At 39.3% G+C, this 27,256-nt stretch overlaps 1 protein-coding gene across 1 annotated transcript in view; it reads left to right on the top strand.

Moving 5' to 3' along the window:
* Positions 1-27,256, top strand: part of LOC126195527 (BRISC complex subunit FAM175B-like) — a 121,533-nt gene that overhangs the window by 52,385 nt on the left and 41,892 nt on the right. The window lies entirely within an intron of this gene.

The following is a 27,256-nucleotide window of genomic DNA, read 5'->3' as shown; positions in this document are numbered from 1 at the left end:
TATCTTAAAAACTAATCAGGAAAATGCATGTACTGTGGGCCGTCTCCTACACTAATGTATTGGGAACAAAAGCAATATATGCAAAAATAATGGTTGTGCACTGCCATATTGTTTTGGCAATGGTAGCCTGTATGAACTAGGCAGTTTACATACTGTCCTTTTGCTACATATTCATATGTTTTAGGAACTCGGGAAAGTTAGTAGAGGATGCATGATAACTTGGCTTTGGTTGCATTGTCATGACATTGTGACACAGGAATCTGTTCAAACTTCAATAATCTATTCCTCTGTTCACTCATTATTATTAATAATCCCTCTTGCTCTGAGAGATCTATCTAGTGGCCCTGCCTAAAGAGTTTTCCAATACCACTGACCCTAGTTACAAGTGTTATACCAGCTCCAACTGTGCTGTGCAGTGAAACAGAATCTGCTTCTCGACAGACATGGAGCGGTTTGGTTGATGTTACATCTAACCACCACCTCGCATCTGTATGGTATCTTAGTGCTTTTGCTGTTTTGAGACAAACCTGCAGGATGTGAAGAAGACAGTAAAACCTAAGCATTCGGTTCCATTGTAACCCATTATTGTTGTTCTAATTTATCTGCATTCTACCACAGCTGAAGCCTATCTGAACAATCTTAAGTTGTACTGGTTAACTATTCTCCCTGGGTGTCCTCTTTTTGTAGATTATGCCTCCAAATATTACTGATTTAGCCAAGACATTAAATCCCACATGATGCCTACTTGTAATTACTAATGTACATGTTTCTTGTATTTTCCTTATGTTTCCTAAAACATTTCCATTTTATAATTCCTTATGTACAGCAATAACCATATGTACATTCCATCTTATCTTTACAAAATTAGAGAAGTTTTTGGTACATCCATTGTTTTCCACACCTGAGCTAGGCATTCTCTCTCCACTGGCTGGTGTAATGCCCTTTTTAATGGCAAATCCAACAAACTATGGGACATGAGTTGGTAAACAGGACAGTGAGCCCAGGTAAATCGCACTGCATGCATGTTAAGAGTGAGTGGTTTGGTCTGTGGTCCATTACTGAACACAACAGTATCGAACTTTGGCGTTATAGGAAAAGCAGGGAAGAGTCAGACCAAATGATTTATGAAAACCCATGAGTGAAAAAAACGTTCAGGCTGCTATTTACATATCTTGCAGACCTTTTTGAATCTTTAGCACTCTATCTTCCATCCATCCATTTCCCTTCCCCCTTTGGAAGTGCTGCTAAGGAACTGTGACACTGGCTATTGCCTTCTGGTGGTCCACCTTAATTTTCAGCAGTCTTCCTGACAACATTTGTTATGGGAAGAAACGCTTGGCTGGTTGTGATTGTCAGCTGGAAGTGTGTTGACTGCCAGGACTGGTCTGTAGATCGAAGCCCAGTAATGGCAGTGGTGACGGTGGCAGCTCTGGTTGACATGGACTGGGCATCACTTTAACTGCATAAAGTTTCTTGCATAGGTAATAGGTTAAAAGAATTTTCACGTTAAATTTTATTTGCATTGGTAGTAGAATCTTAGCGTGTCTAATTTAGTTTCGAAGGAAAATGCTGAGATAAACTGTTTGTACAAAGTCTGTGCCGTGTTGGCCAGAGTTCAGTACAAACTTAGGGTTTTGTTTGACCATTGAAACATCATATATGAACTTGCTCTCTGAAAAGCTTCGTTAAGTATCAGTTCTGAGTAGATAACTTATTTGAATATAGAAAATTATAGAAACAATATGTTATTTTGTAGTGAGTTATTTAAATGTAGAAGCTCTCTATAGCCCTCACCCCTCTGCAAATCAGGAACGAAGTCAGCAGTTAATGGGTCCATATTTTGTCACCAGTAATGATCCTGTCTAAGAAATAGTCCCCTTCGTTAACATTGTGATCCAAATGTTTTTTTGCAGGTGTCCAAACATGTTTGTTTATGCAACTCTGTGAGTTGTTTCAGGATCCATCTTGCATGAACTTTATGAAACCAGAGTTTAGTGTGGATGATTTTGTAAGCAGAACTGTGACTAATTTGCAGACGATGTGCCACTTTGTCAATAGTTAATCGTCTGTTTAAGAGAATCATTTCACGTGAATGCTCAATGGTGGTAAATGGTCATCCAGCTCCTTCATCATGCTTAACACGTGTGCGATGATTTCGGAATTTTTCAATCCATTCGTAGACACTCCGTTGTTGCAAAACAAAGTTCCCACACAGTACCGAAAGTCTTCGTTGAATTTCAGCCTCTGATACGCCCCCTGACCACAAAAAATGGATCACTGAATGTTGCTCTTCTTTGGTACAAGCGGAGAAGCCATGATTAACAGCACGGCAGTGATAATGAAACTAAAATAGCAGCTTGAAAATTGCAAAGATATAACAACAAATAAACAAAGCATGCGTCATCAACGTAAAATGACAGTACTACCAAAGTAAACAAAAATATAACTAAATTGCCGATAATAATTGACTTACCCTCATAGAATGTCTTAAACTAAATTGTCCGCAGCTCGTGATCTATTGGCTAGTGTTGCTGCCTCTCGATCATGGGGTTCCGGACTCTATTCCTGGCCTTGTTAGGGATTTTCTCCGCCCGAGGTCTGGGTGTTTGTATTGTCTCCATCATTTCATCATCATTAGTGAAAGTGGCCAGATTGGACTGTGTAAAGATTGGGTGTTCATAACCACGCAGTTGAGCACCCCACAAACCAATCGTCGTCATCTTCGTCATTGTAAACTAAATTAACATACATCTACATCTACATTTATACTCCACAAGCCACCCAATGGTGTCTGGCCAAGGGCACCTTACGTGTCACTGTCATTACCTCCCTTTCCTGTTCCAGTTATGTATGGTTCGCGGGATGAACGACTGCCAGAAAGCCTCCGTGCATGCTCGAATCTCTCTAATTTTACATTCGAGATCTCCTTGGGAGGTATAAGTAGGGGGAAGCAGTATATTCGATACCTCATCCAGAAATGCACCCTCTCGAAAACTGGACAGCAAGCTACACCGCGATGCAGAGCGCCTCTCTTGCAGAGTCTGCCACTTGAGTTTGCTAAACATCTCCATAAGGCCATCACACTTACCAAATAACCCTGTGACAAAACACGCCGCTCTTCTTTGAATTTTCTCTATCTCCTCTGTCAACCCGACCTGGTACGGATCCCACACTAATGAGCAATACTCAAGTATAGGTAGAACGAGTGTTTTGTAAGCCACCTCCTTTGTTGATGGACTACATTTTCTAAGGACTCTCCCAATGAATCTCAACCTGGCACCCGCCTTACCAACAATTAATTTTATATGTTCATTTCACTTCAAATCGTTCCATACACATACTCCCAGATATTTTACAGAAGTAACTGCTACCTGTGTTTGTTCCGCTATCATATAATCATACAATAAAGGATCCTTCTTTCTATGTATTCGCAATACTTTACGTTAGTCTATGTTAAGGGTCAGTTGCCACTACCTGCACCAAGTGCCTATCCGCTGCAGATCTTCCTGCATTTCGCTGCAATTTTCTAATGCTGCAACTTCTCTGTATACTACAGCATCATGCGCGAAAAGCCGCATGGAGCTTACGACACTATGTACTAGGTCATTTATATATATTGTGAAAAGCAATGGTCCCATAACACTCCCCTGTGACACGCCAGAGGTTATTTTAACGTCTGTAGATGTCTCTCCATTGAGAACAACATGCTGTGTTCTGTTTGCTAAAAACTCTTCAATCCAGCCACACAGCTGGTCTGATATTCCGTAGGCTCTTACTATTAGGCGACAGTGCGGAACTGTATCGAACGCCTTCCGGAAGTCAAGAAAAATGGCATCTACCTGTGAGCCTGTATCTAATATTTTCTGGGTCTCATGAACAAATAAATCGAGTTGGGTCTCACACGATCGCTGTTTCCAGAATCCATGTTGATTCCTACAGAGTAGATTCTGGGTTTCCAGAAACGACACGATACGCAAGCAAAAAACATGTTCTAAAATTCTAAAACAGATCATCTGCTCGACGACCCTTCTTGAAGACTGGGACTACCTGTGCCCTTTTCCAATCATTTGGAACTTTCCTTTCCTCTAGGGACTTGCGGTACATGGCAGTAGAAGGGGGGCAAGTTCTTTCGCGTACTCCGTGTAGAATCGAATTGGTATCCTGTTAGGTCCAGTGGACTTTCTTCTGTTGAGTGATTTCAGTTGCTTTTCGATTCCTTGGACATTTATTTTGATGTCAGCCATTTTTTCGTTCATGTGGTGATTTAGAGAAGGAACTGCAGTGTGGTCTTCCTGTGTGAAACAGCTTTGGAAAAAGGTATTTAGTATTTCAGCTTTAAGCATGTCATCCTCTGTTTCAATGCCATCATCATCCCGGAGTGTCTGGATATGCTGTTTCGATCCACTTACTGATTTAACGTAAGACCAGAACTTCCTCGGATTTTCTGTCAAGTCGGTACATAGAATTTTACTTTCGAATTCACTGAACGCTTTACGCATAGCCCTACTTACGCTAACTGTGATATCATTTAGCATATAGGACATTTTGTTTATTTCGGCATATCCACCCATGTTAAATAGGAGGGGAGAACAACAGATAGGAATATCACAATTTTCATCACTACCATCAGCTGTAATTTCATTATCAGTTTATTAGCAACTGGTTTCGATGGTAAGCTTCATCATCAGCATCATCAGGCCCTCTAAATGCATTGTGGCTGAACTTATCCTAAAGATGGCAGTCAGAAAGTCCCACATGAAAATAACTGGCATCATCATCATCTCTTGTAGTATGCAACCACACACGATGAGACCACAAACAAAAGGTAGCCAGAAATTAATCCCCATAGTTATGTCTCTGCTGATTTGGAGCTGAGTCTCGTTGCGTATTATGTTTGACTCCACAGCCTGTGTAGGATGCTCTTTTACAGTTGTTCACTTGCAGTTTTACAATCCCAAAGCATCGTTTGCATAATTGGTAAACTAGCAGAGCTGTTGTGAGACATTACAACATTACACTATTGAACTATTTATTTCAGCTCTGTGGTTTTTTTTAGTAATTCAGTGCACAAATTTATCTACGTACATGTGAACACTATGCACTTAATACAATAAGGCGGCCTTGCAGCCAACTCAGTAAGACCGAAATGACTCCGCTGAAAACAGTATTAAACATAATTAAAAACTGAACAACAATCACAACAAGATAAGACACCATTTGCTTACTAAAAATAGCTGCTGGTTTTGCAAAACTTAGCAACACTGAACAAATAGTACTAGGTCACAAGGCTTACAAACACACATAGTTTCTACCAGTAATGAACTGAACTGCAAAATCATAATGCCCTGGCTGTGAAATCTGACAAGGATTTCACAAGAGTTAGTATGTTTAAGGGTCATTATATAGTTAAAACACTTGAATTCTGTGCAAACAATCACATGTGTGAAGTCCAAATTGACCCCACACCATAGTTCCAGGCTAAAACCAGAATATTCCTCAATAACAGCAACTTTCTTTTCACTAAGAAGGGGGGTTTATTGTAATTAATCCCACAGGCCTTAGACACAGAGCACAGCCAAAGTTCCATAAAACCAAGACGCCAGTCAGGGTTATTGTGGATGCAATTAATAGGTCTGCCTATACATTAATGAGAGAACTAAATTACTTATTTGTTGGAAAATACTCGTTTGAAAAATCATATTCTGTAAAGATCAGCTATGATCTCATTAACAGTATGAATGACATGACTGTACCACCTCAAGCGAAGTTTATATCCCTAGAAATTGTAAAACTGTACAGCTGTATACCCGTATGTGAAACAGTTGAGATAATAAGAAAAAAATATATTTAAAAACACAGGCAATCAGTAGGCCAGAAATAATAGAGCTTATAGATGTACTTAATTTAGTACTGTTACACAATTATTTCTCCTTCAGCTATGAAATTTACAAACAGGACTTAGGTCGAGCAGTGGCAAGCCCTCTTAGTGATCTAATGGCAGGAGCCTTTATCAACCTTATAGAGAATGAAATACCGACACTAAAAGATAGTCAAAAGCAAAATCAAATTCTGTAAAAGGTATGTAGATGACACACTTTCTGTTTGAAGTCACAGATGATGAAGTAAAATACCTTATTAAAAAAACTGAATCATCTACATTAAAAATATCCAGTTCACCTTTGAGCCAGGAAAGACCAACACCATACCTTTGCCTGACATGAAAATATCAAATCGGAACCAAAATATGTTTAATAAAGTTAAAAATCTTCTGGGTTGTTAGGCGACATCATATTTCCTACTAAAATAATCGATGTTTTGACCCCTTTTAGTGATTCAAGAATTTCTGTGTAAATTCTAGAACCACTCAGCCTTCTACCGTCTCAGACACACAATATTCTAGATACGAGTGTGGGATGGTAAAATCGTACCTACTGCATGTCACTTATTTGTATGTGCGGGTTTAAAATCAGTCGCGGGAAGAAAGTAGAATTAGCAGTTGAACGGCACCGACAAGTAATTGTCGGGCAGTCCATAGATGTTTCAGAGGAAGAACCATGGACTTTTTATGCAGCTTTGTGCCTGTTGTGTCAATGACTATTGTTATGTGAAAGAAGAACAGTTGAAAAAGTAATCTTGGGAACTCTTAATCCAGCCTTGGTAGAGGCAAGAGGTACTTTATGTTTCATGTGAAGTAGTCATGGTTATTAAGCCAACTCTCTTATAAATATAATTAAATTTGTTTCTGATGTTGGGCGGAGGGAGTGGCTTACTGGAAGTCATATATGTACGTGGAAAGTAAGAATTTTATTCTGTATTAAGTTCAGATATACTGTTGGTTAACAAAATTAAAAATTCCTGTATCTACTTATTTCAAAAGTAGAGAGAGAGGCTTAAATATTCCCGTATCTAGCATCATTCTCCGGAGGAGGAGTCAAGAGAGTTTTCCAGCAGCCAACTAACCAGCAAAGAAGATCGGCTGCGAATCTCAAATAAGTCACCTTGTATAAAAGAATTGGGAAGTTTGTACGTCTACTTCACATATTAAATTGGCATAAAAAATGTTAGAACATGGCGACATGTGTGAAAGGACCCGAGAAAACGGGAGTTTAGTCAAAAACTAGAGAAGAAGTTGTTACGTGTTGCCCTAGCAACCAAACATAACACGACAAGGGATTTACTATGAGATATTGGAATATGTTCAGCTATCCAATGAAGCAAAATTTGAATGAAAAATGGTGAAAGACATGGAAAATTCACAACTATACAACAGCAAAGATGATTTAGACGTATTTGTCTAAGAACAAATACATCAACCAGGAAGGTCCAGTGCGGGAAGTATACAGCTCTCACACACATCGGGGGGACGCAGATGAAATCAACTTACATACAATGCTGCTGGCACCAGCTGTTGTTCACTGGTGCTGGTCTGCCTCAACATCCGCTCACCTACGCAATGAGACTTCTACGCCGGGTGAACATGAAACAAAACTTCATTACTTTAGTGCAAAGTGGTACATACTGTTGATGAACTTTTATTGTGTAATTATAGTAATTAAAGTTAGTTTTAAATTCTTACTAGGGCTAAAGCATATAAAAGCATGGACAATATGCAACAAATTGAGGACACTCAAGAACCAGCTATTTCTATGACAGTGAGTAAAGAAGTGCCAGACTGGGCTGAGTTGATAAATTTAATTAAAGCTGAGAGTCTGCAATCAAATGTTCAGAATGAGACACTAAGGAAAGAATTAGGCTTGGTAAATTCTCAATTAAGTACCCAGAGTGAAGCTTAACTCATTAAATTTGCAATTAAATGCTCAAGAGTGAAACTCTAAATAGTCAAGCGACAAATCTAGGTTTGTCTAGTCGACTCGCAAAGCACAGAATTTAGTAATCTATGCGAAGGCATGGGTGCTCTTAAGACTGAATTTGACAACTTAAATAGTAGAGTAGAGAATTTAAAAATAGATTTAAAGAATGAATTGACTAATTCCTTGACCATTCATGTAAACAAATGTTTACTGACCTTACTCAGAAACAGAATGACAATTTACAAGATTTATCAAAAAGGTTAGAATTTAACATTGAGGACAGATGTATAATGTGGAATCCAAAATTAATGAAAAGTTTGGATCTTTCGAAAATGTGTGCAATGTTAAGTTGAATACTTTGAAAGAGAGTGTAGGTAAGAATAATGAATTAATACCGATTATTCAATTGTGAATTACAGGTGTCAGTATACGAGGAGATAATGTGGAAAGAAATTTCAAAGAGAAAATAACAAACTGTGATATAATAAATGTAAGTAGTTTGGAGGAACAATTTGAAGAAATTATAGATAGAAAAGTTACTGAGAGAATAACCTCCGGAAACGTATCGCTTATTCTGAGTTCCAAACTTAGTGATACCAGGAAGGGTATAGACGACTTGTGGAGAGAATTCAAACTTATCCAGGATAAAGTAGGAAAAAAGGGTAATGTCACCTAATGTGGTGTTAACTAGTGAAGCTGCGACTGATTTACAATGGGGCTAATTCAGGGTTATCTAGACAATTCCCTAAATTTAAGACGGATGAAGATGTACATCTGACCCATTTCTTAAAAAGGTTTAACCAAGCATTACCAAAAAATTGGGAAGATTCTAAGAAAATCGAATTTGCTGTGGGGTATCTTCTAAGGGAAGCCTCAGAATGGGGTACAGTAAATATTGAGAATTTTTCCTCTTGGGAGGACTTTCAAAAGAATTTTAAAGAAAATTACTGGTCTGCCAGTGCACAAGAAAAGTTAATATCAGATTCATGTGACCCAGGCGGAGTCATCTATCCCCTACGGACGTTAACATTATTAGTTAACGGGCAGAGTGACGACCGTTGGATCCCAAGTTGTTTTCAGTGTTTCTTCCAAAACAGTCTTCCTGCACTGAATTCCTTTAAAATCTTAAACTATTCTGTCATCTATACTTTAAAATCTAGAACAATCGTGGAGTCTTATTGCTTAGTAAACCGAATGCCGTTTCCGTAGGGTTGCTAGGATTTCCTTCAGGACTTCGACGGTGAAGATGGGAGAAGTCAGTTCTGTAGGAGACAATTTAACACCAAACCTCCTCTGGGTGTCTCTCTCAAATACATGAGAGGTAGGGATCATGGGGGAGGGATGTGGGAAGGGTTTCCTGTCTTTGGAGCTGTCTTCTTTCTCTTCTTCAACCCTAGCATCCACATCTATTTTTTCCTTTCTTACTTCTCATTTGAGGACTTGTCTATTTTTTCCCTCTTTCCACATTCATAAACTTCTATTGCTGAAGTCCTTCTTTATTTCCGTGGTTTCTAATAACCTACATCTTATCTTTAGATAAGAAGGCCAAAGAATCAGACTACACGAACACGCATCTGCATATACACAAGTATACACTTAGACGCAAACATCCAATTACAGACCAGAAAGCCTGTCACAATGTGAGAACCGCCAAGTGTTGTTGGGGAAAATGTGGGTACATCTAGAAATATGCACACATATATAGGAAGCTATGATGGTTCTACATCGAATACACACAAGAAAAGGTGTATATAAAGTAAGAAAGAGACATGAGCAAAGAGAGAAAACGAAAGCTGGAGATAACGTTAATCATGATGATCAATAAGAAATGACAGTATAATAAATACTCTAATGAATTGAAGGATAGTGGGACATGAATAGTATATGTTGACATAGTATCTATTGAAAGTATAGAAGTTGATAAGTGGAGGAGGACTATGGGGAGTAAATGATATATTAAAGAATAAATGTGAAGCTTAAGATATATTTTTATCTTTAGCAGAAAATACTTAATTATATTATACATAGAAATGTGTACTAGGGTAATGAACTGTGAGGCCTACTCAGAAAGGATGAGGGGGCCGTACCCAGCATTCACTAAGTATAAAGGGCAGGTGTACCTACATGGAGATAGGACGATCTGTGGCCTAAATAATAGGAATGTTTTATAAGAGCCGTACCTACCAGAATGGAAAAAGACAGTGCTCTCACAAGGTCAACCCACAATCAAGGAATAGGTGCTGATCCTAGAAGGGGACAGTACCGTGACAAAAGTCACAAATTTTATCGGAATTATTCTGGAATGTATAAATTCTATGAACGACTAGCGTTATTATGTTTTTTAGAAATAAATGAATGTCCAAAAGAACACTTTCAGTTCGCCCAGAGCTCCTCCAAACTACAAGCTAAAACTAATGAAAATAGTACATACTAGGATAAAGGTAGTACAAAATGATAAGAATGGAAAATAGATTATCCATGCGTCATAAACACCTGAAGTTTTTGATTGAAAAAGAAAATAAATAAAAGAGAGAAAGTTTTCACGATTCCTAAATATTAGAAAAGCTGACTAAAACCTTGAGTGAAAACTCGCGTCTTAATGTCAAAGTAAAATAAGAATGATATTATGGAAAAGAAGAGATATGTATGTAAACCTAAGTAAAGAATGTATATTGTTAAGATATGAAATGTTATTATGAACGATGTTATTTGCATAATGATTATGTAAAAAATATCACAATTCAAAGCATGAAGTAGACATACAAACTTCCCAATTCTTTCATACGAGGTGACTTATTTGAGATTCACAGCCGATCTTAGCTGGCTGCTGGAAAACTCTCTTGACTCCTTCTCCAGAGAATGATGCTAGGTACGGGGATATTTAAGCCTCTCAATCTACTTGTGAAATAAGTAGATAAGCGAACTTTAATTTTGTTAACCAATGGTATATTTGAACTCCATACAGAATAAAATTCTTACTTTCTACACGCACATATATGACTTCCAGTAAGTCACTCACTTCATCCAAAGTCAGAAACAAATTTAATTACATTTATAAAAGAGTTGACTTACTAACCATGACTCTACTTCACATTAATCATAAAATACCTCTTGCCTCTACCAAGGATTAAGAGTTCACAAGATTACTTTTTCAACTGTTCTTCTTTCACATAACAATAGTTGAGGACACAGTAGGCACAGAGCTGCATAAAAAGTCCATGGTTCTTCCTCTGAAACATCTATGGATTGCCCGACAAGTACTTGTCAGTGTCGTTCGACCGCTGCTTCTACTTTCTTCCTCGCGACTGAATTTAAACCTGCACACAAACATGTGACACTCAGTAGGTAGGATTTTACCACCCACACTCTTACGTAGAATATCGTGTGTTTTAGATGGTAGGAGGCCGAGTGGTTCTAGAATTTACACAGAAATTCTCGAATCACTACACCCTCTGCTGGGATCTTCTTCAGGATGTTTCAGTGCCCACTATTGCTAGAACACTGTCAGAAACCAGTGTCACATTGTCTTATAAAAGGGGTTTTCCCGCATTTGTGCTGGAGAAGTGGGAGTATCAGTTAAAATTCTTGTGGCTACCATTAGTGGGCCATTGTCATAGGCTACTATTTTCACACTGATGCGGAAGAATGGGCGTTATTGGCTAAACTCTTATGGATACTATTAGTGGCCCATCATCATTGGATAGAAAGGCATTATTCTGCACTTATGCTGGAGAAGGGTTATTGGTTGAAATTCCTCCTGCTGCTGTCGGTTGGCTGGCCATCATCATTGGCTAGATGTGAGACAGACAAAGTAAGAGGAGGGAATGTTTACCCAAAATATTATTGTCCACCGAGGTGACTTGCAGGGCGTTGGTTGTACTGTTTGCACACTGCAGCTGCATATTCACTTCCTGAGCCATAGCACCGGAAGCCTACATCCGTCGTCTGTAATGAAATTACAGGCATTCTTGGAAATTTCAATCACTTCTCAGATCTTTCTTCTATAAATGTTGGTTTCCTTAGCCAGCACACATACATTATTAATATGGATGTCAGAGCCACAGTTCTCATGATGTTCCACTACTGCCGATTTTACACTTTGTTTTAGCCACATGTGCCGTTCGTGTTTGCGGTATTTAACAGTTCTTCCTGTTTCGCCTACATGCACTCTGCCACAGTCACATGTCACTTGATAGACACCTGCATTGTGGAGGCAGTCAGGTGCATCCGTTATTCGTTGGAAAAAATCTTTTATTGTGTTTTGACTAAAGAAAGACGTATGGATAGCATTTTTCTTTAGAATTCTACTTATGCAGTCGTTACTCCAGAAACGAACAGTAACCTAACAGAATGAGAAGGCAGTTCCTCATCATTCTTATTAGTGTGATTAATATTCCATGTAAAAGCCCTATCGATCGAACAACTGTCATAGCCGTTTGCGTTCATAGTCCTCTTTAAAAAGGCAAATGGCTATAACAGTTGTTCGATTGATAGGGCTTTTAGGTGGAATATTAATCACCCTAATAAGAATGGTGCGGAACTGCCTTCTCACTCCATTAGGTTACCATTTATTTCTGAGGTCGGTGACTGCATAAGCAGAATTCTAAAGAAAAATGGTACCCAGACATCTTTCCTTAGTCAAAACAAAATAAGATTTTTTTCAATGAAAAGTGGATGCACCTGATTGCCTCCACAATGCAGGTGTCTATCAAGTGACACGTGACTGCGGCAGAGTGTATATAGGCGAAACAGGAAGAACTGTTAAAGACTGCATTAAGGAACACGAATGGCACATGCAGCTAAAAAAGTGTAAAATCGGAAGTAGTGGAACATCATGAGAATTGTGGCTCTGACATCCATTTTAATAATGTGCTGGCTAAGGAAACCAATATCTATAGAAGAAAGGTCCGAGAAGTGGTTGAAATTTCCAAGAATGCATGTAATTTTAATAAAGAGGAGGGCTATAGGCTTCTGGCGGTGCTGCTCCCCACCATCAAGAAAGTGAATATGCAGCCACAGTGTGCAAGCAAAACAATGCCCTGCAAGTCACCTTGGCGGACAATAATATTTTGGGTAAACATTCCCTCTCTTGCTCTGTCCATTTCACATCTAGCCAATGATGATGGCCAATCAATAGCAGTAGGAGGAATTTCAACCAATAACCCTTCTCCAGCATAAGTGTGGAGTAGTGCCTATCAATCAAATGATGGGCCACAGATATTATCCATAGGATATTATCCATAAGAGTTTAGCCAATAATGCCCCTTCTTCTGCATCAGTGCAGGAATTTTAGCATGTGACGATGGCTCACCAGTGGTAGCACAAGAATTTTAACTGATACTCCCACTTCTCCAGCACAAATGTGGGAAAGCTCCCCTCTATAAGACACTGCAACACTGGTCTTTAACAGGGTTCCAACAATAGTGGACCCTAAAACATTCTGAAGAATAGGGTCGAAACTTCGATTATTTTAGGAGGAAAAATGATGCGGCCTAACAACCCAGAAGCTTTTAACTGTAGTGACAATAGCCATGAAGGCCTGCAGACTGTCTTTTAATGTTTATAGATACCACCTTAACAAAATCCTCCACCCAAACCACTGCCCAAGAAAAACTGTATGTTGATCAATGGTATACAGAGCCCAGAAATTTCCACTTGAACACACACAACAGAAAGAAGAAATATTGTTGTTGTTGTTGTTGTTGTTGTTGTGGTCTTCAGTCCTGAGACTGGTTTGATGCAGCTCTCCATGCTACTCTATCCTGTGCAAGCCTCTTCATCTCCCAGTACCTACTGCAGCCTACATCCTTCTGAATCTGCTTAGAGTATTCATATCTTGGTCTCCCTCTACAGTTTTCACCCTCCACACTGCCCTCCAGTACTAAATTGGCGATCCTTTGATGCCTCAGAATATGTCCTACCAACCGATCCCTTCTTCTAGTCAAGTTGTGCCACAAACTCCTCTTCTCCCCAATTATATTCAGTACCACCTCATTAGTTATGTGATCTACCCATCTAATCTTCAGCATTCTTCTGTTGCACCACATTTCGAAAGCTTCTGTTCTCTTCTTGTCCAAACTATTTATCATCCATGTTTCACTTCCATACATGGCTACACTCCATACAAATACTTTCAGAAACGACTTCCTGACACTTAAATCTATACTTGGTGTTAACAAATTTCTCTTCTTCAGAAACTCTTTCCTTGCCATTGCCAGTCTACATTTTATATCCTCTCTACTTCAACCATCATCAGTTATTTTGCTCCCCAAATAGAAAACTCCTTTACTACTTTAAGTGTCTCATTTCCTAACCTAATTCCCTCAGCATCACCCAACTTAATTCGACTACATTCCATTATCCTTGTTTAGCTTTTGTTGTTCATCTTACACCCTCCTTTCAAGACACTGTCCATTCCGTTCAACTGCTCTTCCAGGTCCTTCGCTGTCTCTGACAGAATTATAATGTAATTGGCGAACCTCAAAGTTTTTATTTCTTCTCCATGGATTTTAATACCTACTCCAAATTTTTCTTTTGTTTCCTTTACTGCTTGCTCAATATACAGATTGAATAACATCGGGGAGAGGCTACAACCCTGTCTCACTCCCTGCCCAACCACTGCTTCCCTTTCATGTCCCTCGAGTCTTATAACTGCCATTTGGTTTCTGTACAAATTGTAAATAACCTTTTGCTCCCTGTATTTTACCCCTGCCACCTTCAGAATTTGAAAGAGAGTAGTCCAATCAACATTGTCAAAAGCTTTCTCTAAGTCTACAAATGCTAGAAATGTAGGTTTGCCTTTCCTTAATCTAGCTTCTAAGATAAGTCGTAGGGTCAGTATTGCCTCACGTGTTCCAACATTTCTACGGAATCCACACTGATCTTCCCCGAGGTTGGCTTCTATCAGTTTTTCCATTCTGCTGTAAAGAATTCGCGTTAGTATTTTGCAGCTGTGACTTATTAAACTGATAGTTCGGTAATTTTCACACCTGTCAATACCTGCTTTCTTTGGGATTGGAATTATTATATTCTTCTTGAAGTGTGAGGGTATTTTGCCTGTCTCATACATCTTGCTCACCAGATGGTAGAGTTTTGTCATGACTGGCTCTCCCAAGGCTGTCAGTTGTTCTAATGGAATGTTGTCTATTCCCTGGGCCTTGTTTCGACTCAGGTCTTTCAGTGCTCTGCCAAACTCTTCACGCAGTATCATATCTCCTATTTCATCTACATCCTCTTCCATTTCCATAATATTGTCCTCAAGTACATCACCCTTGTATAGACCCTCAATATACTCCTTCCACCTTCCTGCTTTCCCTTCTTTGCTTAGAACTGGGTTTCCATCTGAGCTCTTGATATTCATACAAGTGGCTCTCTTTTCTCCAAAGGTCTCTTTAATTTTCCTGTAGGTAGCATCTATCTTACCCCTGGTGTGATAAGCCTCTACATCCTTACATTTGTCCTCTAGCCATCCCTGCGTATCCATTTTGCACTTCCTGTCGATCTCATTTTTAAGACGTTTGTATTCCTTTTTGCCTGCTTCACTTACTGCATTTTTGTGTTTCTCCTTTCATCAATTAAATTCAGTATCTCCTCTGTTAGCCAAGGATTTCTACTAGCCCTCGTCTTTTTACCTACTTGATCCTCTGCTGCCTTCACTATTTCATTCCTCAAAGTTACCCATTCTTCTTCTATTGTATTTCTGTCCCCATTCCTGTCAATTGTTCGCTTATGCTCTCCCTGAAACTCTGTACAACCTCAGGTTCTTTCAGAAGAAATAGAAACCACAATAAACAATGGATAAGAAGATCCTTCACTCATTAATGTGGCAACAGATAATAATAATTTAAAAAAACGAATGATCATCATTAAGCCACAGTCACAACTGACAGCACTCTAGCAGTTAAATATATAAAAATGGCATATGTTGGTATAATGTCTAACAAATTAGCAACACTATCCAAAACAGGTGTAAAAATAAACTTCAGTACCAACAACCACAAATATTGTAAGCTTATTCACACTGTCATATTCAGATTGTGATGCTCTGTCATTTACAAAATTATCTGCAAACGTTATAGAGGCCAGATAGACACAAACTTCAGAAAATGGTGTAAAACCCAACATTTAGACTGCTATAGACTCAATACATGTAACAAATCACCATCAGGAACATAGGCCGCCCCACCATTTGAAAATAAGACAATCTCGAAGTTTTACACAAAATCAGAATAAGCGAAAGAATGGATGTCATGGAAAAAATGTAAGTTTTCTTTCATAAAACAAAATATGGAGATAATATTCTTAATAAGATAACCAATGTCAACTCTTAAGCCAGTTCTAATGCAATAGAAAAATTTGTGCAGTAAATTATGTCAAAAAACAGTGTCAAAATAATACAACAGTGTCTCAACAACTCTGCCAGTGTACCAATGATGCAAACAAAGCTTTGGGTTGCCAGAATCATAAGTGAACAACTGTCAAATAGAAAATTGTGTCACATAATTTTCCCACCATAACAGATGATGGGAAACTATCTGCATTGCACACAGGCTGTGGTGCCAGTTATAATAAACAAGACACGTGTCACACACCACAGAAGACATCACTGGGCACCACGGGAAGCCCATCATTGGCCTGCATTCCAGAGCTTTCTACGCAAGACAATAACACGACTCTCCCACAGAATCAGTGCTGGGCCACAGTTTTAAACCTCCAGGTCCAGACCATCGCCATTGGCAGACAGCCCTCTCTATGGTGTACAGCCCATGTCAGTCAGTGCTGTACTTATGATGCTGCTACATTCGGCGTCTCCAGGCTGTAAAGTAGCAACTTCGTGCCTCCATCTCCATGGTCCAGGCTGAGCTGAGAGTTCGGGACACCCAGCTGCTGCTGCTGCTGCTCTCCAGCCTGCAGTTCCATGTTCATTGCCCGGATAGTCTTGTTAGGCTCACTTACCTAGCCCTGGCTACCGTCTGGCTCATCGCCATCTATTGCAGATCCACTGGTCTGTGTGCATGTATAATTGTTAATAGAGAGAGTAATAACAGTTTGGCTTCCTACACCATTAGCACCTCCATCCAACTCCAACAGAGAACTGTTCATCCACACCTTCCCATGACCGTAACCCTTTACATGTTAGCAGATCATTCACATTCTGGGCTATATAAATCTAAATATACCGGATTTCCCTCTGAAGAGTCATCAGGCGCATTTTCTCTGAAAATTTCCCAGATATTTGCAATTTAGTTTTTGCAGTATGTAACTCGAGTCATCCTAAACAAATGCCACTCACCATGTCTTTCATGTGACACCCAGTATTGATGGAAACCCTCTGTTTCTTTCCTGTTACAAAGAAAATTAAAGTAGAATCATTATGTGTCCATTCAATAGTGATACCAAATTACTCTAGTGCGATATTCACTTTAGCGATACGTATTGACAGGAACAGTAAATCGTGAAGAATAATCAACACTCCAGCAGTGAATGAGCAATGCTGCTGCATGGCAGTAAAAGTTTACATAGGCCTGGGTGGCAAGCAAGTCACAAGTGTTGCATGAAAGAAGTGAAGAGCAGTATTTGTTTAGGCTGACTCCAGCTACACGTTGTAAATACTTTATTCACCTGATTATACGAATAGGTTTTGTCCCAAATTTGTCATTTGAAAAATACGGAGTTGTCTTATATTTGCCGATTAAACTGTTGTTGCTCAGGCCCTAAAACAATATAATGCTCTGCTTAAAAATTGACAATTTTGTGAAACACTGGAGGAAACAGCATTAAATTCTATAAACTTGCAAAGATTTGTTCTGTTTGAAAAGGTTTGCAATAAAAGGTCTCGTACATATGTGGAAACCGCGTACATATCGTACATTTGCGTTGCTTTTGAATTAAAGGTAATATTCTAAGATGAAAATCTTGCACTTTAAAAACCATTATTTGATTCTGAACCCTAATCAATGTTCTATTTGGTTATGAGAAATTTTAATGATCTACTAAGTGAGTTGTAAACAAGAAATTCAGACATTGTTCATGTATTAGAATACTGGGGAAAAACATCAACAGCTTCAGAGCAAAATGGTGACATTAAAATGAAACAAGAAAGAAAATTAATCTAGAATTGAATACCTAACAGACTAAATACATCACAGTAAATTGACTGCAGTTGTTATTGCAAGAATAAATTACAGCAGAAAGAACCTGTGTGTGTGTGTGTGTGTGTGTGTGTGTGTGTGTGTGTGTGTGTGTGTGTGTGTGTGTGTGTGCGTGCGTGCGTGCGTGCGTGCGTGCGTGCGTGGGTGTGTTTTTTAAGTGCATAATCTGAAAACTACCTTGAGCAGTTAAACAGAGAACCAACTCGTGGCGATAACATATTAGACCATCTGGTGACAAACAGACCCGAACTATTTGAAACAGTTATCGCAGAACAGGGAATCAGCGATCATAAATTGGTTACTGCATCAATGATTTCATCCGTAAATAGAAATATTAAAAAAGGTAGGAAGATTTTTCTGTTTAGCAAAAGTGACAAAAAACAAGATTTCAGAGTACTTGACGGCTCAACACAAAAGTTTGGTCTCAAGTGCAGATAGTGTTGTGGATCAGTGGACAAAGTTCAAAACCATCTTACAATATGTGTTAGATGAGTATGCGCCAAACAAGATCGTAAGAGATGGAAAAGAGCCACTGTGGTACAACAACAGAGTTCGAAAACTGCTGCGGAAGCAAAGGGAACTTCACAGCAAACATAAACATAGCCAAAGCCTTGCAGACAAACAAAAATTACACGAAGCAAAATGTAGCGTGAGGCGGGCTATGCGAGAGGCATTCAACTAATTCGAAAGTAAAGTTCTATGTACTGACTTGGCAGAAAATCCTAAGAAATTTTGGTCTTATGTCAAAGCGGTAGGTGGAACAAAACAAAATGTCCAGACACTCTGTGACCAAAATGGTACTGAAACAGAGGATGACAGACTAAAGGAGGAAATACTAAATGTCATTTTCCAAAGCTGTTTCACAGATGAAGACTTTACTGTAGTACCTTCTCTAGATTGTCGTACAGATGACAAAATGGTAGATATCGAAATAGATGACAGAGGGATAGAAAAACAAATTAAAATCGCTCAAAAGAGGAAAGGCCACTGGACCTGATGGGATACCAAGTCAATTTTATGCAGAGTACACGAAGGAACTTGCCCCCCTTCTTGCAGCGGTGTACCGTAGCTCTCTAGAAGAGCATAGCGTTCCAAAAGATTGGAAAAGGGCACAGGTCATCGCCGTTTTCAAGAAGAGACGTACAAACAGATGCGCAGAACTATAGACCTATACCTCTAATGTCGATCAGTTGTAGAATTTTGGAGCACGTATTATGTTAGAGTATAATGACTTTTCTGGAGACTAGAAATTTACTCTGTAGGAATCAGCATGGGTTTCCAAAAGGACGATCGTGTGAAACCCAGCTCGCACTATTTGCCCAAGAGACCCAGAGGGCCATAGACACGGGTTCACAGGTAGATGCCGTGTTTCTTAACTTCCGCAAGGCGTTAGATACAGTTCCCCCCAGTCGTTTAATGAACAAAGTAAGAGCATCTGGACTATCAGACCAATTGTGAGACTGGATTGAAGAGTTCCCATAAAATAGAACACAGCATGTCATTCTCAATGGAGAGAAGTCTTCCGAAGTAAGAGTGATTTCAGGTGTGCCGCAGGGGAGTGTCGTAGGACCGTTGCTATTCTCAGTATACATAAATGACCTTGTGAATAACATCGAAAGTTCACTGAGGCTTTTTGTGGATGATGATGTAGTATGTCGAGAGGTTGTAACAATGGAAAATTGTACTGAAATGCAGGAGGATCTGCAACGAATTGACCCATGGTGTAGGGAATGGCAATTGAATCTCAAAGTAGAAAAGTGTAATGTGCTGCGAATACATAGAAAGAAATGTCCTTTGTCATTTAGCTACAATATAGCAGGTCAGCAACTGGAAGCAGTTAATTCCATAAATTATCTGGGAGTAGGCATTAGGAGTGATTTAAAATGGAATGACCATATAAAATTAATCATCAGTAAAGCAGATGCCAGCCTGAGATCCATTGGAAGAATCCTAAGGAAATGCAATCCGAAAACAAAGGAAGTAGATTACAGTACACTTGTTCGCCCACTGCTTGAATACTGCTCGGCAGTGTGGGATCCGTACGAGATAGGGTTGATAGAAAAGAGAGAGAGAAGATCCAACGGAGAGCAGCGCGCTTCATTACAGGATCATTTAGTAATCGTGAAAGCGTTACAGAGATGATAGATAATCTCCAGTGGAAGACTGCAAGATAGACACTCAGTAGCTCGGTACGGGCTTTTGTTGAAGTTTCGAGAACATACCTTCACCGAGGAGTCAAGCAGTATATTGCTCCCTCCTATGTATATCTCGTAAAGAGACCATGAGGATAAAATCAGAGAGATTAGAGCCCACACAGAGGCATACTGACAATCTTTCTTTCCACGAACAATAAGAGACTGGAATAGTAGGTAGAACTGATAGAGGTACTCAAGGTACCCTCCGCCACACACCGTCAGATGGCTTGCAGAGTATGGATGTAGATGTAGATAATACCATCAGAGGTCACTAGATTGCTGGATGAGCAAAATTTCCAGAATTGCACTGAATCGCGACTGCAATCTATTTATGTATTAATTGCTGTAGTTACATGTGACCTGTACCCTAGAAGATATTACTGTCTATGTTTCACTTTTGCTCGAGCATATTAGTATGGAAGAGTTGGAATAGAGACAGTGACACCAATTTGGCTGAGAACTATGATGACTGTACGGTGGGGAGTGGTAGCCGGCCGAAGTGGTCGAGCAGTTCTAGGCGCTACAGTCTGGAACCGCGCGACCGCTACGGTCACAGGTTTGAATCCTGCCTCGGGCATGGATGTGTGTGATGTCCTTAGGTTGGTTAGGTTTAAGTAGTTCTAAGTTCTAGGGGACTGATGACCTCAGAAGTTAAGTCCCATAGTGCTCAGAGCCACTTGCACCATTTTGGGGAGTGGTGAGGAGCAGTAAATTTAACCATGTTGCAAACTGTGGGAATCTGTACTGCATACTTTGGCTTTTTATGAATGTCTACCTCATTTAAACTGCAGTTGCTCTGAATCCATTTGCACTAGGAATTGAAATGACTTCAAAACTGGACAAATACTCAACAACAGTGTAAATTCTGCAGGTGACGCTAAAAGTCTTAAACTGTGGTGCCAATGGTGTATTTCTGTATTTCATGCAACAATGTTGTCAACACCCGCTGTGCAGTATGACTTGCCTGCTGTTTCTACACTGAAGTGCCAAAGAAATTGGTATACGCATGTGTATTCAAATACAGATACGTAAACAGACAGAATGTGGTGCTATGGTCAGCAATGCCTATATAAGACAACAAGTGTCTCGCGAGGTTGTTAGATCCCTTACTGCTGCTACAATGGCAGCTTATAAAGATTTAAGCGAGTTTGAATGTGGTGTTATAGTCAGCAAACAAGTGATGGGATGTAGCATCTCGATGTAGAAATGGAGTGGGGATTTTACCGTACAACTGTTTCACGAGTGTTCTGTGAATATCGGGAATCCAGTAAAACATCAAATCTCAGACATTGCTGCAGCCAGAAAGAGATTGTGCAAGAACAGGATGGAACGACAAATGAAGAGAATCATTCAACGTGATAGAAGTGCAACCCTTCTGCAAATTGCTGCAGATTTCACTGCTGGGCCATCAACAAGTGTCTCTGTGCGAACCATTCAATGAAACATCATAGATATGGGCTTTCAGAGTGGAAGGGGCCACTCGTATACCCTTGGTGACTGCATGACACAAACCTTTACGCCTCACCTGGGCCCGTCAACACAAACATTGGACGATTGATGACTGGAAACATGTTGCCTGGTCGGACGACTCTCGTTTCAGATGGTATCAAGTGGATGGATGTGTACTGGTATGGAGACAACTTCATGAAACCCTGGACCCTGCATGTCAACAGGGGACTATTCAAGCTAGTGGAGGCTCTGTAATGGTGTGGGATGTGTGCGGTTGGAGTGTGATATGGGACCCCTGATACGTCTAGATAAGACTCTGATGGGTGACATGTACGTAAGCATCCTATCTGATCACCTGCATCCATTCATGTCCATTGTGGATTCCGACGGACTTGTGCAATTCCAGTAGGACAATGTGAGACCCCACACATCTGGAATTGCTACAGAGTGGCTCCAGGAACACTGTTCTGAGTTTAAACACTTCTGCTGGCCACCAAACTTCCCAGACAAGAACATTATTGAGCACATTTGGGATGCCTTGCAACATACTGTTCAAAAGAGATCTCCATCCCCCTTTGCAATCTTACGGATTTATAGACAGCGCTACAGGATTCATGGTGTCAATTCCCTCCAGCACTACTTCAGATATTAGTAGAGTCCATGCCATGTCGTGTGCGGCACTTCTTTGTGTTCGTAGGTGCCCTACACGATATTAGGCAGGTGTGCCAGTTTCTCTGGCTCTTAAGTGCACATAGCCAATAAGAGAGGGGCAAGCAGACAATATTTCTGAAGCAACAGATATTGTGACATTCTCATGGCAATATAGATGTGAAGTTCACTATGTGTATTTTCATGTCCCATTGTAATCACAACCTGAGAAATCGCAACATATTCGGAAGCAATTGCCAAATATTTGTGGCAACGAAGATATGTTTCACAGATGTCCTGTTACGATGATGACAATGATGATTAAAAACAGTGATACCATAGACGGCAGGCTAAGCAAACAAAAAGGCAGTAAAGGAAAATTAACGTAATTAATTCCTTTTTGTTTATTTTATTACTCCTTGTATTATTGAAATGTAGATAATGAATAAATGGCCTGTGTTCAGAATAGTTGTCATGTTAACATTTTAAGCAGATACCTTATGTGAATATAAGTTTGTAATATTGATTAGCCAGAATATATTAAAATTAATCTCCCCCCCCCCCCCAGGAGCATCCTAAAAAAGATGTCTTATATTCAGGATCATCTTATAATCAGGTAAATCTCGAGGAGGAGGGGGGGGGGGGTGCAGACAGAGGAAATGCGCCTGATGACTCTTAGGACAGATGCCCTGCATAATCTGCAAACCACTGTGAACTGCATGGCAGTGTGTGCTTAGCTTGGTGCCCCATCTTAGGTTTTTTCCATTCCAGTCACATACAAAACATGGGGAAAATATCCATTTAAATGCCTCTGTGCCTACATAATTAGCCGAATCTTGTCTTCAAGGTTGCTGCAGGAAGGATTATAGGGGGATGATTGGTGTCTTAAAGGATCTGGCAATTCAGACTTTTCAACATTTTTGTGGTACTCTCCCATAAGTCAAACAAATCTGTAAGCATTCATGTTGCTCTTATTTTTATAAGTTAAATGTCCCTTGTGAGACTGATGTAGTATGTGTCCCACAGATTTGAGCCATGTTATAAGATGGGACTTAAAAGTGATTTGTAAGCAGTCTCCTTAGTAAACTGCATTGTTCTTACAATATAGTCTGTGTGAGCATTCCATTTTATATTCCTACAATTGTTTTACCTTGGCGTTTGTACAAGTCAGCTGTTTCCAGTTGTCTCTCATTGATATTGTAGTAACAGAATAGTACCTTCCCTGTGAGAGATAAGGCATATATACTACATAATTTTAATATATATGGAATATAAATATTTATGTATATAAAATGTATAATACTATATAAAGGCAAGTCACTGTTTAACATTCTTACCAGAAATCTCGAAAGGTCTTGAGATTTTACTAAAATGTTTACACTATATTCTAATAAATGTTGGTACCAATTATTTCGCACGCGCGCGTGTGTGTGCGCGTGTGTGTGTGTGTGGGGGGGGGGGGGGGGGTAAACAGTCGGTTGAGCATAAGGTCTATAATTTTCTAAACAACAATGTAGAGGTTTTCTGTTTAATTGACTGTGAGAAAGAAACTGCTGTGCTGTGAAAATGTGCAGTTTCTTTTTGTTTCCTGCACTCATTTTTAACTGTGATAGCAGGACGTTTAAAGAATAAGACAAGTTGATACAACAATGTGCTGTTTTTGTTTTCTTCCTTGCAGTCAGTTTTAAAGGACACAGGAAAGCTATGCTTATGGCTTATCAGCATGTGATTAGAATATTAAGACATACTTTGAATTGTCTGAAACTTTGCAAATTAAGACTGTGTGAAATACTATCATTAAAGTTGTTACCCCTACACATGCAGAATCAGAAGAGGCCTCTCATTATGCCATATATCAGGGATCCCAACCGATTTATCCATTCATTTTAAGCAACTTAAATTTCAAATCAGGGTTTCACTGACGAAATGATAAAAAAAAGGCTCACATTGTAGATTGTAGGGAGGGGGGGATGAACAGAAGGGGTGAAGGAAGAGGTGGACAGATTGGGGGTAGAAGGTGAGGGACAGAGGGGCTGTGGTCAGTATAATGAGAATGAGAGAGAGAGAGAGAGAGAGAGAGGGGGGGGGGGGGGGTTAGGAAAGGACATACAGTTCACTAGTATACAATATTAACATACCAAGAAATCTTCAATCCTGTCACAATTGCCACATGAGAAGTGCAAATTGAGTTTCACATGACCGACATTAGCATGAAGGAGATTATTCTGTAGAGTACCTCTTTTATGTGTGAGCTCAGAATATGTTCCAAGATTATACAACAGATGGATGTATATGTGTTAAGACACTGGACCACTTCTGCTACCGATTTTGTAGACAAATGTGACATGGGCTATCTCCTAAGCACTTGTTTTTCTTAGCTTTATCATGGTTAAAATGGGAGCTAATTTTGCTTCAAATTCTCTGTATTATCAGACAGTGATTACATCAGGCCATCTAGACATATTTAATTTTAGTGATTTTTAACTATCACACTAATATCTGCATCACTCATATCTACAGTAGTGTGGAATGTAAACTGTGGTAGTACATCTGTATCTTCCATAGTAACAGAACTTTTGAAAGCCGTGTCTGCACAGATAACTTGGGGAATTGACAGTAAATATTTGCCAACAGCCAAATTGTACAGGATGTTACATCAGTGTTAGTGAACCATTCAAAAGTAAAAAGAGAATAGTTATAAAATTTTATAAGTAGGGGAACATATGGTATATGTAAAAAGAAGTTTATGTATCAGAGTTAAGGAATGTGCAGTCTGTTGGGTCACCTAACTATTCATCCATAGATTGCCCTGGAAAGTGAGGTCTGTCTTTACAGACACTTGGCCTGGAAGACGTAGCGGATAACTGCAGAAATTACATATGCAACATGGTAGGAAAATAAACTACTTAAGAAAACAGTTGCCTTTGACAGTTTCATAGATGAACTTGGTAAATGGTCAGTGAAAGCAGTAACACACCAGCATCTGAAGAAATTGCAACAACACCACAATGCAAAAGTGAAAAGGTGTGTACAGGCTGAAGAACTGTTTAGTGCTTCACTGTGATTTTGCTGAGAACTGATCTGTAATGTTCCCACAAGAAGTACAAGGATATCATTGGAGTAATGACCAGGTTTCAACTTTTACAGGGGTGACATATTTTCAAAACTAGACCACAAGAGTTGCAGTTATATGTGATGACATAGGACATGACTCGGCACATTCTTTGCTAGCAATGCACAAAATTCTTCAACTGCAAACAAGGGCAGAGATCATCATTATTTTTGATGGTGCTCCTAGTCATTTAAAAAATTGTTTCCAACTGTTTGAATTGAGCAATTCACTTGTGACAACTGACTGGGTATACAGTGCTACTGGTCACGGGAAGGGGCCTTGTGATGGTGTACAAGGCCAGCTGAAGCACCATGCTACAAAACCTAATCTTTCCAGACCAAATACAGCTGTGATTCAGAATGCTGAGGATTTTACGAGAGTCGTGAAATCTTGCACATCCACAGCCCTCATTCTTTTGTCCAAAGAGAAAATCAAATTATTCTGTGAGTAGGAGAAAAAAAGAAGAATGGTCCAAACAAACTACTCCGATGAAAGGATTTCAGAAGACACATTTTTGTACTCAGTGATGGGCGAACTCATATTCCTTTAAAGAGCAAGAAAGAAGACATTTTGTTCGTTCAGCCAACACCTCAGAAACAGCAGGATAATATTCAAAGTCACAACCTGAGAAGGGGGATGTTTGTGGCCTGTTTGTATGACTGTGACTGACTGACTGGTGGATTGCATAGATTATAGATGCCAGTTAAGAGTTAAACGAAATTGTAGTGAACTTGATGCTACCACATGGCCGAGCTGCTGGATATAGGTTTCCGTCTGAAGGACAGCAACAATGCCATCAGTGCTCATTTCCTGTTCACTATGTTTTGAAGATTGTAAGTGCTCTAGTTCCTATTGGTTCAACAGGACGGCATCACTCTATATCAAAGGAAGATAACTGAAGCAGTGGAACACATTGTTAGTTCATTGACTGGCTAATTTCAGTACAAAACAGAGTGAAGTGCACAGAAGTTGTATAACTTGAAACTTTGGACGTTTCCCATACATTTTGGAACCATTTAAAATGCTTTGAAAATGAGTCTCTTACTTATCTTTCAAAACTAAAATTATGTTAAATAAGACTAGGTTTTTTGATTTTTTATGAGCCTTTTATGTGATGATGTGGTAATAAAACAGGTTATATGTATGGCAAAAATTTCAATTGTTTATAAAACCTGTTCAGCCTAAAAGTGGAAGCTCTTCTTTTCAGGGAATGTAGAATTGTATGGTACTAATCAACAGAAAAAAATCAATTTTATGGATTGGCATTTTTGAAAAAATTTTCTTTTCCATAAATTATACAAAATGTTCGTAACACTATCGTAAAAGAACTTTGACAGATAAGTCGAAATGGATGATTTCTTTGTAACCATAAAGCAATTGTCTTTCAAATAAAAAAAAACCAACAAAATATCTAGAACTGTTCCAGTTTTAATTTTTTTTCCAAAATTCGCATCTTCAAAATGGTATGTGCAGTGTCATTTTTGGAGGGCTGTATCTCAGAGCAGAATTTTTTTTGGAGAAAACAAAAAAATATGTTTCCTTACTTAGTCCTTAATTTTAACGTATGCTAAATTCAGTAACATCTGAGACTATGGAGGTAAGATTTTTTCCTAGCCTGTCTGAATTGATATGGACTACGCCAGGATCTTTTGCCTATGCTGCCATAAATAATTAATGAAAAGCGTTTAGGTGGGAGGTAAACACAAAAGGCGATGTCATGTGCAGTTTGTGCTTATTCTGTCAGTCACAACTAAACACATGAAATGCTCTAGTTAGATGAATAATGAGCCATGTAATCAAGCTTGTCTTCTTTCTTAAAGAGTATTTGCCAATTCTGAAGCCAACTGGTGAACGCAGAGCTCACTCTCTGCCGCATGGATGTGCAGTGTC

The sequence above is a fragment of the Schistocerca nitens genome, chromosome 1 (genome assembly GCF_023898315.1).
Source record: "Schistocerca nitens isolate TAMUIC-IGC-003100 chromosome 1, iqSchNite1.1, whole genome shotgun sequence".
In the NCBI taxonomy this organism is placed as follows: Eukaryota; Metazoa; Arthropoda; class Insecta; order Orthoptera; family Acrididae; genus Schistocerca; species Schistocerca nitens.
Note: the sequence above shows the minus strand (reverse complement) of the source record. Positions and strands in the feature narration are given on the sequence as shown.